Here is a 17117-nt window from a genome sequence, read left to right as displayed (position 1 = left end):
CAAATCGTAATATCTGTTGGCTGTGTGGTGATTCTTCTTTAGTCTTATTACATGATTCTATATCTAGAATAAGGGCTTCACAGAATAATGTAGACAATTTAACAAATATAATAGGGCTTTCTATAGACTTTTGTCAAGTCTGGTCACCACTATTAAAATAATTAAGCTTATAGGAAAATGTCTTGTTCACGAATAAATCGAGATATTTGAATTAGCTAACTATATTTCTTAAAAAATACTTGTAAATGGGGGCGCCTGGGTGGCGCAGTCGGTTAAGCGTCCGACTTCAGCCAGGTCACGATCTCGCGGTCCGTGAGTTCGAGCCCCGCGTCAGGCTCTGGGCTGATGGCTCGGAGCCTGGAGCCTGTTTCCGATTCTGTGTCTCCCTCTCTCTCTCTGCCCCTCCCCCGTTCATGCTCTGTCTCTCTCTGTCCCAAAAATAAATAAACGTTGAAAAAAAAATTAAAAAAAAATACTTGTAAATGCAAAATGAATCTCCAAATCAATTAATTCCAATTATAATTACATCTGTAATTCAAGAGTTATTCAAGTGATTCAAGAACCTTTGCATAAAAAGAAATATCTTTCCAATATAATATAAAGGACTTTGAGTAATTGATTTCATATTATAGGATATAGTATATATTCAAAAATAGTGCTGGGTGCCTTGTAGATTGTTTGATGGGCTTTTGTGAGGATATATTAGGTCCAGAGTAGCTTAACTAGTATAGAGAGAGACAGAACCTGGACTGAGCAGGACAGAGTCTAGGGTAATTGGCCATTTCTTAGGATGGAAAATCCTCTACAGGTGGAATGGGACATCCAATTAAAATGTCCATTAAATTAAGACTTTTTAGGTAAATATGTAATGAATATAGTAAGTATCTAATGAAGTTAGATCCAGAAGGAAAAATATGGAAGTAAAATATTTGGGTAGTGGCAAATCAGGAAATAGAATGAATAACAACTTCATATTGCAAATATTCTTTTTAATTTTTAGCAGAAACTCAGCCAATCTCTGAGAATGTGAGGACCAGGCTGAGAGGGAAAAATAATTGACAAGTACTTAGGATTGTGCTAGGGTACCAATCAAGGGTCTTAGAATCCAGCTCAGACCTCTGAGCCCCAGTGAGACTGCAAGGGCTCATTAGCTAACTGAGGCAGAAAGCTGAATGAATAACTGATATTATCAGAGAGGTATTTTTGAAAAAATGATTGATGATATTATAGCCAGTGGGTTTAAGGATAGAGAAGTGAAGGCAGGAAGATGAGTTAACGGGTTGCTTAAATAACCACATAAGATACCAGAATTGAACAGAAGACCTGGGGAGTGCCCATGACATTGTAGACATTTCAGATGTGTAATTGGCATAAGAGTCCATGAAGTGTGAAGCAAAGAAAATGTGGCAAATGGCCCAGATATCTGTAGTCTGACTGAATGGACACTGTTTGAATATTGGTAGAAGGTAGTGAGTGTGTTTGGGGAGGGGGGATGGATATTGGAGAAAAAGAGATTTGGGAGATAAAGTGAAGAAATTAGGCACCTAATATCTTGAAAATTCTGTTGCTATATCTAGATTCAGTGCAAAATAATTATTTAGAGATAGGAATCTGGAGAAAAGTCAGATTAGATATACATTAAAAAGTAATGATTGCATACTAACCAGTTACACAATATTTTACATATGTTTCAGAATCTTCTATAAGAGGCCATTTTTGAACATAACTATATTGATAAATTAATAATATATTATTTTAAATGATTTTAATACCACCCTTCCCTTGAAATAACTTATGTTTATACAAAATGTATTAGAAAGGAAAATGGTTAAAATCTCATTATTATATTTTGCAGTTTATGAAACAGATTGGATTATCATTAGAAGAGCTAGTTTTCTTGCACCAATTTAAAATTTATTTGCAGTTCCTTTCTTTTTGTTCTGAATTATTCAAATAGCTGACGTTATTTTTAAAATGATCACTTCTCCCTTTTGAATAAAAGTCTGTTACTAGAGATTAGTGCCTCATACATTATAAACAGAACAGACAAATGAGCTGCTCTAAATAATTGTAGTATATCATGTTTTCCTTTTAAGTGAAAAAAAGAGTAGAAACATGGCACTTATATTTAGCTATGTTTGTAATAAGACATGGCTATAAACTCATAGATGTTATTTCAATTGTAATATTAAAATGCAAACATTCACATGGGTTTTTATGTACTATAGTTTTTCATGCTAGCAAGAAAAATTGTGTTAATATTGGTTCAATTTTAATGAAGCAGAACAAAAGGTTGTAAAATCTATCAAATACATTTTAGCTATTAATATCAGAGCAAGGTTTCTCTATTGAAAGCCTGGCTAAATTTTACATTATTCTTAAGTTATCTGTGAACATGTAATAATTTATTTTATTTACAATAAATTCAGAATTTACTTTTTTCCAAATCATCAACACATCAAAAATGTGCTCTTTTAAAAATGTGAATATTTTTGAAGATTAAATTAAATAAAATACTTTTATAAACATAAAATTTTAAAGTCCATGGTACTGCTGAGTTTATTTTACTAGTCTACATATCTCAAATGGCTGAAGTGTACCTAGAGAAGATCTTTAAAGGAGAAAATGTAAATGGCTTTCTAATTGGACTCTAGTGAGGTTGTCGAGATTCACAGAAGACTGAAAGATGAGAAAAGATAATGTGGAATGAAATATATGTTCTGTAACATGAATATATATTTAGAAACCTGGAAGTAATGGTAATGAGTACAAAACTGGAAAATTTGGCACAGTGGATTAATCTCATTTTTAATTTTTTATGCTTTAATTTTAATTTTTGATGTTTAATTTTTTCTTTTATGTTCAGTGAAAATCAAGTATTCAGTTTCATTCACACCATCTTCCAATTGCTATGCACTTTCTGGCACTGATTAAAATGGGAGAGGAAGAAGCTCTTGGTGTTAATTCCCATGGGTGTGTGTTTGGCAGTCTTGTGGTATAACTCTCATCTATTTCCTGGGGATTGCCTTTATTTTCTTAAAGCTTATTTGATGAAAATATTACCAAACCTCATAGCTACACAAAGATGGCTTAGAAGGTTGCTATTTCTAGACAAAGTCATTGAATCATAAAAATTTGAGACGTGTAATACTTGGGACATATTTTTCGTAGGCTTTGGAGCAGGGCAAAAATTGAAGAAAGGTTTCTGTCCACTACATAGTTTGTTTTCCTCCTTCCCTTACTGACTAGTTGATTTGGAAAAAGGAAGCAGAACAGAATCAGAACAAGAAATAAAGGGAAGGGAGGCAGAAGAGGCTTAAAAATGGCAGGGTGTTCAAAAGGAGTTCAGCTAGGTGAGGGACAGAGGAATGCAGTGATTCTTCTAAGCATGGTCTTTGGAGCCACTTATTTTTGCCTCATTTTGTTCAGATCAGTTGAGTTCTCTATCCGTCACTTTCCTCCTCTATAAAATGAAGCCACTAACAACAGCATGTTAGTTCATGAGAATTAGGTGACTTACTATGTATGAAACATTTGGGAAAAGACCTGACATACTGAAATTGCTGGGTGAGCATTTGTTAAATACAAAGTAAAGGGAAACTCAAAAGGCTATTTGCTTTTGAGAGATTTTGGAATTAAGGCAGACAAAAAAATTAAAACATGTACCCTAAACAGTACTTGAAAAGTATTCGCTAGGCAGTTGACCTTCATAATTTTGGTATCTCTTGTGGCCTAGCAATTCCATCCTCATGGGTACACATGCCAAGGAAATCCTCACGGTTTCCATACAGGTGGCTCCATGCATTAATGAGAATGCTAATCGTTAGTGCTTGCTTGGGTACTTAGTATGTGCCAAAGTCTTTTGTGAGCAGTTTTTGTACATTAACGCATTTACCCCTCGGGCCAACTGTTATGAGTACACTGTTTTATAGGGGAAGTATTGAGGCCCAGAAAAATGACTTGTTGAAGGTCACACACCTAGTCCATCAGGGATGCGAAATTCAAGCCAAGACAATCTGACCTGGAGTCTGGTTTTTACCTATCAGTCAAAGAAAATGGAATGTCAGACACAGGGAAAGCCACTGACGGATTCATTCAGAAACGTTTACTCACAGTCAACAAAGGGCCAGAAAGTAGATATGCCAATGAAGCAAAAATGGGGGGTTGGAGAGGATGGTATTCCCAATCTCAAAAAGCTCAGCTTTTCTTGGATAAGACAGACATATAAGCAAGAATTACCATTTAGTGAAGTAAGTGCTGAAGGTGCACAGAAAATAGAGTTAACTTTTGTCCTTTCGTGTGTGGGGTTCAGGTAAAGACATAGTAGAGAAAGGAGACTGAATGGAATCACTAAGAAGGTCAAGAAGTTTGATAGGTACCAGGATGGCTTTCCAAACAAAAGAACATCTTTTAAAAAATCATATGAAAATGATATTTAAGTGTGAAAGCAGTGAGATAAAAGAAAGGACAATCGGGGCGCCTGGGTGGCTCAGTCGGTTAAGCGTCCGACTTCAGCCAGGTCGCGATCTCGCGGTCCGTGGGTTCGAGCCCCGCGTCGGGCTCTGGGCTGATGGCTCAGAGCCTGGAACCTGTTTCAGATTCTGTGTCTCCCTCTCTCTCTGCCCCTCCCCCGTTCATGCTCTGTCTCTCCCTGTCTCAAAAATAAATAAAACGTTAAAAAAAAAAAAAAATTAAAAAAAAAAAAAAAAGGACAATCTGTAAAATTTGCATAACATAAAAAAGTCGTCAAATTTAAGTAGGCTATTGATAAGAAGATCCCACATCAGATTTTCATTCTCTTTTATTCCTAAGAAATGTAGAGCCAAAAATAGGGGCCAAAGGTATAAGAGAAGCAGCTCTGCATTTTCAACTTCAGGGTTCCTTACTGTTCCCACTGTTCCTTCAGTGGACAATATCAAATTCAAACAAATACAGTTTCTTTCAACTCTGTTTCTCCATGCGACTAAATGTACTGTCACTTTTGTTTCTATCTATTCTGTACCCAGCTGCTGTTTTCTTTGTTTCTGATGTTTCAACTGACTTAACATTACTTTTTTGCTCAAACCTCAGTATTTCTTACACCTGGAAAAAGAAATGCTGGTTCTTGTATTTTTCAAATTCATAGTGCTTTTGATTTTCCACTTTTATCCCCAATTAGATGTCTAAGGTCATATTTAAGCTTTTTTCCTCCTTGCTTTTTATAATTTGAGTAAATTGCTTTTTTGTCCTTAAAAATCTGTTAATAAGTATATGAACTGGGGGGAGGATAATCCCTTTCAAATTTAAAATATAAGATTGTTACCTAATATTTCTGTATAAAAGAAACAATGCCCACTGATTTTAAAATCATTATTTAAATGTACATAGGCTAGGGTTCTAATGCAAAAAATATCTGCTGTGATGGTTAGGAGGAAAACAAATTTCGTAGCATGATAACAAACCCTCAGAGTAACATTAACTCAGCATCTCACGCAGATTCGGTGGGAAGAATGGAACTGCAGATCATCCATCACTTTTGTATCATGACCTCTGCTGAATCCACTAGCAAAGTCTGTGTTATTGAATCACAATGACAGACCCAAATACAAATGTCACGACTTTGCTGTGTTCCCTGGGTCTTGCCACATCACCATCACCATTTTATATTCCCTTCCTGGGGACGCTTGGGAAGATTTAGAGGCTTTCAACCTAATCTGACTGGCTCCACGCAAACACCTGGAGCTTTGCCAAGAGCCGAGCCCGATTATGTCAACAAGACGTCTCCGTCCACAGGGGACCTCCAGACGGGTATGCAGGAGCTCTGGGAACTGCCATGAATTAGCTTTATATGCTCCAAGAGGCAATTTCCTATAAAAACAAACTTCAAAAGCTGCCAGAGGAAATCGTTTCCCATTGGAACTGGGCCTAGCTGGCGATTGTCTTTAGCAACTGTGTCCTAAATACACTTGGTAGTCAGTCCTCAGGACATACCATGCTTAGCACTTGGACTTCAGTTTCAAGACAGAACCAAAGCCCAATTAACACGGCGCAGGTCAAAACACTCCTGTAAGAAATGTGGAGCACTGTTCAGCACTTGATTATTTAAGTTATTGTTTTGAAGTTTAAAAATAAGCTTGCTAAACAGATATTTTCTGATCTCGACTTGAAGAGGGTTGCTCCTATAACTTGAAAGAGGTCATTCTATTAAACATTCTATTAAACATAGCATCCAGATTAAGCAAAGCACCAAGTACTCCTCAGTTCCTTAGTCTTTTGCTAAAGTGTTAAATGGAACAGTGGGAAGCTTCACTTACAGGTATGTTTAAATATTAGTGGCATTTAACTTAAGACTTCTGCATTTTGACTCTTTGTTCTATTCTTTCCGAAGAGTGTTCTAGCTGAAAGACCACCAGTCAGCTTAACTCTTAGATTCCCCAACGTGCTATGAATTTGTCATCTTAACAGCAGTTGGTTGGTGTTCAATAGCTAATTATACAACCAGCACAATATACTGACTTTTTGAATGACCTATAAAGCAAACACCTAGAGTTTGCAATGATTCTAGTGTTCTTCTGGGCTTTTACAAAATTTAGAAATACCCGTAAATTGTAATTTTGGGTATGGTTTTATAATATATATGCATCCAAAAGTGCATAAACATTTAGATTATTAGGCATATAGAAATTATATTCAGGATAGTGAATTGGCAAATGTGTGTTAAGGGGATACCAGAACATAAAGACTATGTGGAAATAAAGAATTCCATATCAATGCAAAGGAATGGATTTGTAAAAGCTGAGTTTTTTTCACTTTACCACAAGGTAGAATAGGTATTCTTTTCTTCCATAGAAAAATATATTTTGGTAGTGGTTTTACTGAACTTAAGTATGTTAGCTAATTTTCAGCTATTTAAACAGGACAAGGTCGGGGCGCCTGGGTGACTCAGTGGGCTAAACGTCTGACTTAGGCTCACATCATGATCTTGCAGTTTGTGACTTTGAGCCCCAAGTCAGGCTCTGTGCTGACAGTTCAGAGCCTGGAACCTGCTTCAGATTCTGTGTCTCCCTCTCTCTGTGCCCCCTCCCCCACTCATACTCAGTCTTTCTCTCTTTCTGTCTCTCTCACAAATAAATAAACATTAAAAATTTTAAAAAAATAAACAAACAATACAAGGTGAAACTAGTCATGGTTAGGTCATTTCTGTTACTAATCACCTATTCTATTTTCATACACAACCAAGGAAGAATTTGTTCAAATTTCAAGTTTACAAAAATGGTTCTCTGTAAAAGGCCTACTCTGCAAACATTATCAGATACCAGTTCCCTTACACAATTGTGACCTCTTTTCTATATGAAATTGCTAACTTAAACTAAAAACTATATGTAGAAATAGGGAGGAATGTTAAAATCATTTATTCATTCATCTATTAAAAATCATCAAACATGTACCCCAGTTAAAATAATGTTCCTGGCTGTTTGAGGAATACAAAGATAAGAAACAGTGCCTGCCTTCAATGTGGTCATATTTCCTAAATAGGAAGGACAGGTACACAGTAGGTAAAGAAAGAAAAGACAAAAAAAGACAACAAAAAACAGAATTTGATGCTGGCCACAAGAAGGAAAATAATGTGCGAGGAAGATGAGAGTATGATTCCTGCGGCCTTGAGATGGAGAGAGGATCAGCCAGGATGTTTTGGGGGAGTTGGCATTTCCACCGATGCCCACAAGCAGAAGTTATACTTCTAGAAATATGAGTAAAGGAAGGAGAAAAGTCAACAGGATTAGTATGGTCAAGATAAGACCTAGGCTCCAGGGAGGAGTTTCACTTTAGTTTTGTTAGAAGAAACAAAGAAACAAGATGGGCGCATTCTCTGTTACTGTGAGGAATCAGTAAGGAGCATCACAGCTCTCTTTGGGGTAGTTTACCAAGTATTAAGGTGTAGGATTGTTGGGAAAGGAAAGATCGATAAGCTGGGACACTGCTTGGTGAAGTGTTTGATTTAGAATAAGGGCACTGTGAATGAAAAGAAAGAAACACTTTGAGATGCAAAAAGACTTGATAACTGATTCTTTTATGGTGTGAAGAGGCAGGGCATTCAGATCTTGACCAGAGGGACTTAGAGCTTATTGGTTCCATCAACTAGCTTAAGGACAAGAGGAAGGATACTGATGGCCTTAGAAATAAACTCAGCACTATGCATGATTAGTGTAGTGCTGATATATCATCCAGTGGCTTAAAGACCTTGGGAAAGGGGCCAGGACCACAGAAACATTGGGTAGTCATCTGATTTGAGCTAATGTGTAAACATCTCTGAGTTGATAATAACTGCTGTTTTATAAGATAACAATCATGAGAAAAAAATACATTTTTAATTTTATTTGATTAAACATTTGGGAAAAGGATTTAGGTATTATAACCTAAATTTAACCAAATGAGATCATCCTATATTGAGACTGAGAAAAGAATAACCATTACTTGTATCTATATATACTCATTCATGTATGGCACATACTAAATATAAACATATATCAGTATATGTGAAAACTATTTCTATAGATTTGATTTTGCATAAATGTCTATGAAACATTAGTAATTAGAACTTATCATTTAAGGTAAAGCTTAGGGGAAAACATATGGTATTATAGTGAGTTTAGATTTTTGCAAGGTGTTTTAAATACTATTGAATCCAATCATTCTAATTCTGTTTTAGTTGTTAGTCACCTTTAAATACACTAAATTGTATATAAAATTGTATATGCTCTAAGTTTATTATAAGTTTTACTTTGTGAATATGATCAGACATGAACAATTTTTATTTATAATCTTTAAAGAATGATTTGTGTCTTGGGTTAGATTGTGTTCTTCTCAGCCAGCTGTGCTCCTATACCCTTTGTGTACCGTTATTGTAGCAAACAGAATTTTTTTTTTTTTGAGGTCGTTGATCAGTTACTGTCATCCTTTAACTCTGTGAAAATTGAGTGGTCTCCTGTGGTTTGGTCTGAATCCAGTAACACATTGAAGCAACTGTGTGAAGAGAAAACAAATGTATTTGAAATATTTCCCCATAATTTTATATATATATATATATATATAGATAGATAGATAGATAGATAGATAGATAGATAGATATAGATATATATAGATATAGATATAGATGACATACAAGGAATTATGTAGCCTTTTTGAGCTTTTGTTTTTTTCCACTGATGTTTTCATTATATCGCTCAACTGATAGAGATCTGTTAGCAGTGTTGTCCCAGAAGATGAGAGCCGTGTGCTTAAGAGGGTAAAATCTATGTTTAAATTCCCCCAACCCCCAGACTATAACCCCAGTATACTAATAGTGACATACAAATCTGAGGCTGAAAACCAGCCACTCATCACGACAATTAATTTGGACGCATCTTAATATACAGGCCCATTTCTCAGTCTCAGATTTAATTTGGTGCTTCAGATGAAATCCTATTTGTGAAAATCAAATGGAAGTCAACTGAAGATTAGGCTCTTCTGCTGTTTAAATGTCCTCAGCTTTGATATGACACCAGTGTGCCATGTAGGTTTTATTTCCGTATCCCTATCCCTACCTCTCCGTCTCAGAGATCATTTCTTCCTGCCAGTTAACAAACACAAGTGGTGCACAAGAATTAGTATGCTCGTCACAGCTGCTATCATTTTGGAATTCTCTTGTAACAACTTAGAACGTAAAAGGCGAGGAAAACATAGCCTGCTTAGTGCAGCTTAATCTCTCGGAAGACTGGTGTCCAGAAGCCACACCTCATACTTTATACTGTCAATTTTAAAAAGGCTTTTAGCTTGAAACAAAAAGAGGTCGAAGGTGGGTTTTTTTTGTTTTTTTTGTTTTTTTTTTTTTTTGTTTTTTTTTAATGTAGAATGCTGCATAACAGTCAGTAGAAATGATCATTCACATTTTGGATCAACAACCTAGCATGCACCAAAGATCTGTATGACAGAAAGAGATACCACTGCACCCAAAGAACTCCTCATCTGCAGCGTGCACCCATCCATTGAGAGCCTGACTCTATGTAACTCATATTCCTCTTCCATCTAGTTTCTGTTTGTAACAAACCATGCTATAAATTCATATCTCTGTTTTAACCTACCCAAGGGACCTCACTTCTGTAATAGCTGCAGCTGTTTACATTTAATGTGTTTTCTATTAATGTTTTTACTTTGATGTTTGCGCCCCAGGCACAAAGTTTGTGAAAGGTATAATTTGAAAAGTTGAAGTTAATAAAAAATATTCTCTAGCTTTAATGTATATATGTGCTAATCATCTTGAACTCATTCTCTTTTTCCTAGAAAAAAAGTTTTTTTCAAAGTTATTTATGTAATTGTGAAAACCTATCAAGTCTTTATTTAAGATATCTTCAGTCATTTATTGGCCGTGGATCAATTAAAGTATCTAAAATTTAGACGTTTTGAATTTCAGAGAAGTGATTCACTAATTTTACTGTGCTGACAGCTACAGCTAGGGTATAGGACCTTGATTTAAATACCCATGTCTTATAACTCAGAACTTAATCTCTTGAACCTTTTTCATAATATACTTATAAATAATACCTTTGATTATATGTTATATATTTATGAGTGTACATATATTAATATTTTATCTTCCGTTTATATTATATTTAATTAGAATATATTTATGACTTAGCTTTAAGAGCCTGGAGATGATGTTTATTTATGGAAATATATTTAATGTGACCTGCTCATTTTTGGAGAAGTCAATAGTGAAGGTGTGTTAATGACCACTGACAAACCAGCCAAATTGCCTAAGGTAAGTAGCCATTAGCCTTTTAAAAAATCAAGTGGAATTTGAGCCATCATGAAATCACTAGTTTAACCAGACAGTATTTGTTTCCCTTCATATCCGTGGTCCTACACTGCTAGTCACTGAGAAGCAAAGCACATGCTGCATATTTTGTCTCTCGCTCCAAGGATTTGCTCTGGCTTTACTTACATTAAGGTTTCAATGACGGTTGTGTAATATTTATAACCCCGCTTGGCCAGTTCATGCTGTTTTGTTTTCCTCTCAACAAACTCAAAACCAAAGTAATAAAAAGTTAGAACAATTTCCTTTTCTTTTATATAATTTTTATATGTTGTAGCCTTAGGGTTGAATGTAAATGAGTTATTTTTTAATATAAACTTCAGATTTTTAAAAAAATTTTTTTGACGTTTATTTATTTTTGAGACAGAGAGAGACAGAGTATGAACAGGGGAGGGGCAGAGAGAGAGGGAGACACAGAATCTGAAATGGGCTCCAGGCTCTGAGCTGTCAGCACAGAGCCCGACGCGGGACTCGAGCTCACGGACCGCGAGATCATGACCTGAGCCGAAGTCGGACGCTTAACCGACTGAGCCACCCAGGCGCCCCTAAACTTTAGATTTTTGAATAAAGATTTGCTAAGTTAAAAATGGGCTGTAAACTTGAGATTTTGGAATAAATTCTAGAACTTAGAATTCTAGGACGAATGTATAGTTTTTTAACATTTCAAAGGGATATATTTTTCTCTCACTTTTTTAAGTTAACTTTACGGAGTCATTAATTTTATATAGTGGAACCACCTTTTTCAGTGTACAGTTCTGTGTGTTCAACAAGTGGATACAGTTCTACAGTTACACGATCAGAATATGGAGCATGTCCATCATCCCCAATAATTCCCTCTGTTCCTTTATTGTTGACCCCATCCCCAATCCCATCCCTTGGTAACCTCTAATCTGTTTTCTGTCCCAATATTTTTGCCTTTTCTAGAATGTCACATAAATAGAATCTTACATTGTGTAACCTTTTGATTCTGGCTTTTTACTTGTCTTTCATTTTTAATAATGTCATTACTAGTTTCTTTTTATGGCTGTTGACAACATCTAATGGAGACAGACATCCTTATCAAATGTGGCTGTGGTAGGAGGTATATTTTTTAACTCAACTCACCTAAGTGATAAAGAAACATGTTTGTTCTCCTCAAATTATTACCATTATTTTGATATATGGCTTACAATAAAAATTTTTTTCTTTTTAAATTTATTTTTTTATTAAAATACAGGTTAGTTAACATATAGTGGAATAAGGATTTCAGGAATAGAATTTAATGATTCATCACTTACATATAACACCCAGTGCTCATCCCAAGTGCCCTCCTTAATGCCTATCACCCATTTAGTCCATCCTCCCCCCCAACACGCTGCCAGCAACCCTCAGTTTGTTCTCTGTATTTAACAGTTTTTATCTTTAAAAACCACCCTCCCTCTCTGTTTTTATCTTAGTTTTCTTTCCCTTCCCCTATGTTCATCAGCTTTGTTTCTTAAATTCCACAGATGAGTGAAATCATATGATATTTATCTTTCTCTAAATGACTTATTTCGCTTAGCATAATACACTCTAGTTCCATCCACATTGTTGCAAATGGCAAGATTTCATTCTTTTTGATTGCTGAGTAATATTCCATTGTATATATATACCACATCTTCTTTATCCATTCATCAGTCGATGGACATTTGGGCTCTTTCCATACTTTGGCTATTGTTGATAGTGCTGCTATAAACATTGGAGTGCATGTTTCGAATCAACACTCCTGTATCCTTTGGATAAATACCTAGTAGTGCAATTGCTGGATCATATGGTAGCTCTATTTTTAATTTTTTGAGGAAACTACGTTCTGTTTTCCAGAGTGGCTGCACAAGTTTGCGTTCCCACAAGCAGAGCAGAAGAGTTCCTCTTTCTCCACATCCTCGTCAACATCTACTGTTGCCTGAGTTAATTTTAGCCATACTGACAGGTGTAAGGTGATATCTCATTGTGGTTTTGATTTGTATTTCCCTGATGATGAGTGATGTTGAGCATCTTTTCATGTTTCTATTAACCATCTGGATGTCTTCTTTGGAAAAGTGTGTATTCATGTCTTTTGCCCATTTCTTCCCTGGATTATTTGTTTTTTGGGGTGTTGAGTTTGATAGGTTCTTTATAGATTTTGGATACTAATCCTTATCTGATATGTTGTTTGCAAATATCTTCTCCGATTCTGTTGGTTGCCTTTTAGTTTTACTGATTGTTTCCTTCACTGTGCAGAAACTTTTTATCTTGATGAGGTCCCAATAGTTCATTTAAATTTTTTTTTTACATTTATTCATTTTTGAGAGACAGAGAGAGATAAGAGCATGAGTGGGGGAGGGGCAGAGAGAGAGGGATACACAGAATCAGTAGCAGACTCCAGGCTCTGAACTGTCAGCACAGAGCCTGACATGAGACCATGACGCGAGCTGAAGTCAGACACTTAACTGACTGAGTCACTCAGGTGCCCTCCCCCATACTTCATTTTTGCTTTTGTTTCCCTTGCATCCAGAGACATATCGAGTAAAAATCTGTTGCAGCTGAGGTCAAAGAAGTTGTTGCCTGTTTTCTCCTCTAGGACTTCGTTGGCTTCCTGTCTTGCTTATGTTTAGGTCTTTTATCCATTTTGTGTTTATTTTTGTATATGGTGTAAGAAAGTGGTCCGGGTTCATTTTTCTGCATGTCATTGTCCAGTTTTCTCAATACTATTTGCTGAAGAGACTGTCTTTTTCCATTGGATATTCTTTCTTGCTTTGTCAAAGATTAGGTGGCCTTATCTCTGTGGGTCCATTTCGGGGTTCTCTATTCTGTTTCATTGATCTATATATCTGTTTTTGTGCCAGTATCATACTATATGTTTTGATGATTACAGCTTTGTAATACAGCTTAAAGTCCATAATTGTGATGCCTCCATCTTTGTTTTTCTTTTTCAACCTGACTTTGGCTATATGGGGTCTTTTCTGGTTCCATAAAAATTTTAGGATTGTTTGTTCTAGCTCAGTGAAGAATGCTCGTGTTATTTTGATAGGGATTGCATTGAATATGTAAGATTGCTTTGGGTAGTATCGACATTTTAACAATATTTATTCTTTCAATCCATGAGCATGGAGTGTTTTTCCACTTCTTTATGTCTTCTTCAATTTACTTCATAAGCTTTCTATAGTTTTCAGTGTATAGATCTTTTACCTCTTTGGTTAGATTTATTCCTAGGTATTTTATAGATTTTTAGTACAAAAAAATGTGCCTATTTGTATGCCCTTTATTTCTTTTTGTTGTCTGATTGCTGAGGCTAGCACTTCCAATACTATGTTGAATAACAGTGGTGAAAGTGGACATTCCTGTCTGTGTTCCTGACCTTAGGGGGAAAGCTCTCAGTTATTCACCATTGAGGACAATATTACCTGTTGGGTTTTTTTATTGTTTTTTGTTTTTGTTTTTTTTTTGTTTGTTTGTTTTGTTTTGTTTTTTGTTTTGTATATGGCCTTCATGAACATTTAAGGAACAATCACTGTGGATCTTCAGGGTACATTTAATAATTTATTCAAATTCCTTTAAAAAAGTTTTTTATTCTATACCTTCTCTCTGATTCCCTGCACTCTTTGTCACTTTTCTTTAGTATACTATGTTGGTGTTGACTAAGACAGATGAGTGATTTATGGACATCTTAATTATTTTAGCTTTTTCCTACTGTTCTAAAACATCATGTACTGATAGACTTAAAAAACAATGATTTTCTTAGATGATTAATGGTATGTAGTATTGTTTATAGATGCTGCTGGTTTTACCTCAAAATGTTGATTAAATAGCATAATTAAAAGACTTATATGTGTTGGAGAAGAAGTATATACTTTTATAACTAGGGGCAGACTTAGTATTTTAGTCCTGTTTTCAGTAATGTTGTCATTAGTTTAATTTTGGAGTGCTGTATTTATATTTATCTCCTGAAGTGGTTACATCACAGGAATTTTGGAATTATTTTGTGTTTAGGATAAAACTGACTACCATATAGGACTTTGAAGTCCCAAATTGTGCCTTGATTTACCTCTATATACTACAGGTGTACTGATTTTCATTTATGCTTTCATTTATCCCTACATCAGCCCTATAAATTAGTTATTAGTACTTTCATGTTTTAAACTTAGTATTCTATGTTATTTCTTCTGTTCTGTGTGCCAGTATCTTCCTCAGATGTTGTTAAGATACTGGCTTGAATTTAATTAGTAAGTGAATATGTTTGCAATTTTACTTCTAAGAAACTGGATAGAGAGAAGAGATGAGATCTATTTTTATATTCAGTAAATTTTTTTTAAATAATGGTTGGTTTTATTGTTTAATTACTAATTATTGATAATGTGATCTCTGGGGAAGTCATTTTGTTTTTGTTTTTGTTTTTGTCTTTTATTTGTTTAATTTTTAAAGATTTATTTATTTATTTTGAAAGAGAGACAGAGAGAGCGAGTGGGGGAAGGGCAGAGAGGGAGGGAGAGAGAGAATCCCAAGCAGGCTCCATGGTAACAATGTGGAGCCTGATGCGGGGCTTGAACTCACGAACCATGAGATCATGACCTGAGCTGAATCAAGAGTTGGATGCTTAACTGAGCCACCCAGGCACCCCTTTTTCTGTCTTTTAATAATGTCCTCTAACTGTCCCATGGGAGCAAAAGGGACTATCATCCTTACTGTCCCTGTTCATTATTTTTAGCTGAATCTCTTTGTTACCCATTCATTAATTAACATTTAAAACAACTCCATTGCTTAAAATAGAACATGGAGAAGATGTGAACTCTTGATTTGCTTTCCACCATTTCCTACCGTCTTTGTTTAGGCTTAGCCATCTCTTGTAAATGGTGCACAATCACCCAGTTTCTCCGTGTTTTTGGATGTGTTCACTCCACAAATCCTAACTGTCAGCAAGTCCTGTCTACACCACCTTCAAAATATAACCCGCACCTCAGCATTTTCTCTACCTCAGTCACCACCACTCCCCAGGTATAATTTACCATCATCTGGTGCTCAGAGTATCCTTTTCTATTCTTGCTGTCCAAATTACCATAAACTTAGAGGCTTAAAACAACACAAAGTTACCTATGAAATTTCAAAATCAGTTTCGCTGACCTATAGTCAAGATGTCAGTGGATTGTTCCTTTTGGAAATGCTGGGGGAGAATCTGTTTGCTTGGTTTTTCTTGCTTCCTGCATCCCTAACTGGTGACCCATTCTTTGCACCACTCCAGTCTCTGGCTTCACATCTCCTACCACCCTCTGAGTCAATTCTCCTTTTGCCTCCATTTTACAAAAACACATGTAATTACTGGTAATCCAGGGTCATTATCCCACCTCAAGAATCTTCATCACATCTGCAAAGTCCCTTTCATCCTGTCAGGTAGCATTCACAGTTTGCAGGGATGAGGACTTGCATATTTGGGAGTCATTACTCAACTTACCACAGCCCTGAATTGCTTTGCAGAAACCAAAATTTAAACTTTTTATATGCTTTGAGTTTTTTGCTTCTTTTTTCTGTCCAGAATATGGCCTCTTTTCATCATTTAGGTCTCTGCTCAAAAGCCATTTCTTCAGAGAGATCTTTCCTGACTCCATCTTTTAAAAGTCTCCCCCTCTTCCCTTTTCGCTCTTTAGTTCTGCATTATTTTCTTCACAGCCCATATAACTCTGATATTATTTTATTTGGCTTTATATGTAATTGACTCCACCACCATAAGACAGGGTTTTTATCTTGTTCATTGATGCATTCCCTGGATTAACTATATTGGCAAGAACATAGTAATCTCTTTAATACATATTGAGTAAACAGTATATTATTCCAATTACAAAGGAGTGAAAACTGAGACTCACAGGTGTTAATTGTTTGAGATCACAGATCTAGTAGTGTAGAAATGAGATTTCATCTCAGATTTTTCTAACTTGAAAATCCACATTCTTTATATTGCCTCTTTCTTTTTAATGGAATTTAATCATGACCTTTATTAGTATGCATCTACATTAGCCACAACAAGAAGAACCAAACCCAGAACAGACATCATTTGCATTTTTTCAGGGAATCCTGGAGAGTAATATGCTAATAAGTGCTATTGTCAGTGCTTTCCTGACATTGTGCCATTTTGGAATCCATTCCATGACCATGTGGTGAATTCAAGCTCAGGGAATGATTTATGTAAGTCCTTGAATATGTTATACAATATGGTCTTTAACATGCAAGTTATCTTTCTATCATCCTAAAAATGATTCTGGAATGTTAAATGCACTCATTCTTTGGGTAGTTTTATTGA

The 17117-nt window shown here is 35.6% G+C and overlaps 1 protein-coding gene across 9 annotated transcripts in view; it reads left to right on the top strand.

Moving 5' to 3' along the window:
- Positions 1-17117, top strand: part of PCDH9 (protocadherin 9) — a 929325-nt gene that overhangs the window by 407857 nt on the left and 504351 nt on the right. The gene's annotated exons all lie outside the window — the stretch shown is intronic.

This window comes from Leopardus geoffroyi, chromosome A1 (assembly GCF_018350155.1).
Source record: "Leopardus geoffroyi isolate Oge1 chromosome A1, O.geoffroyi_Oge1_pat1.0, whole genome shotgun sequence".
NCBI classification, from domain to species: Eukaryota; Metazoa; Chordata; class Mammalia; order Carnivora; family Felidae; genus Leopardus; species Leopardus geoffroyi.
This window is presented reverse-complemented; position numbering and strand designations above follow the sequence as displayed.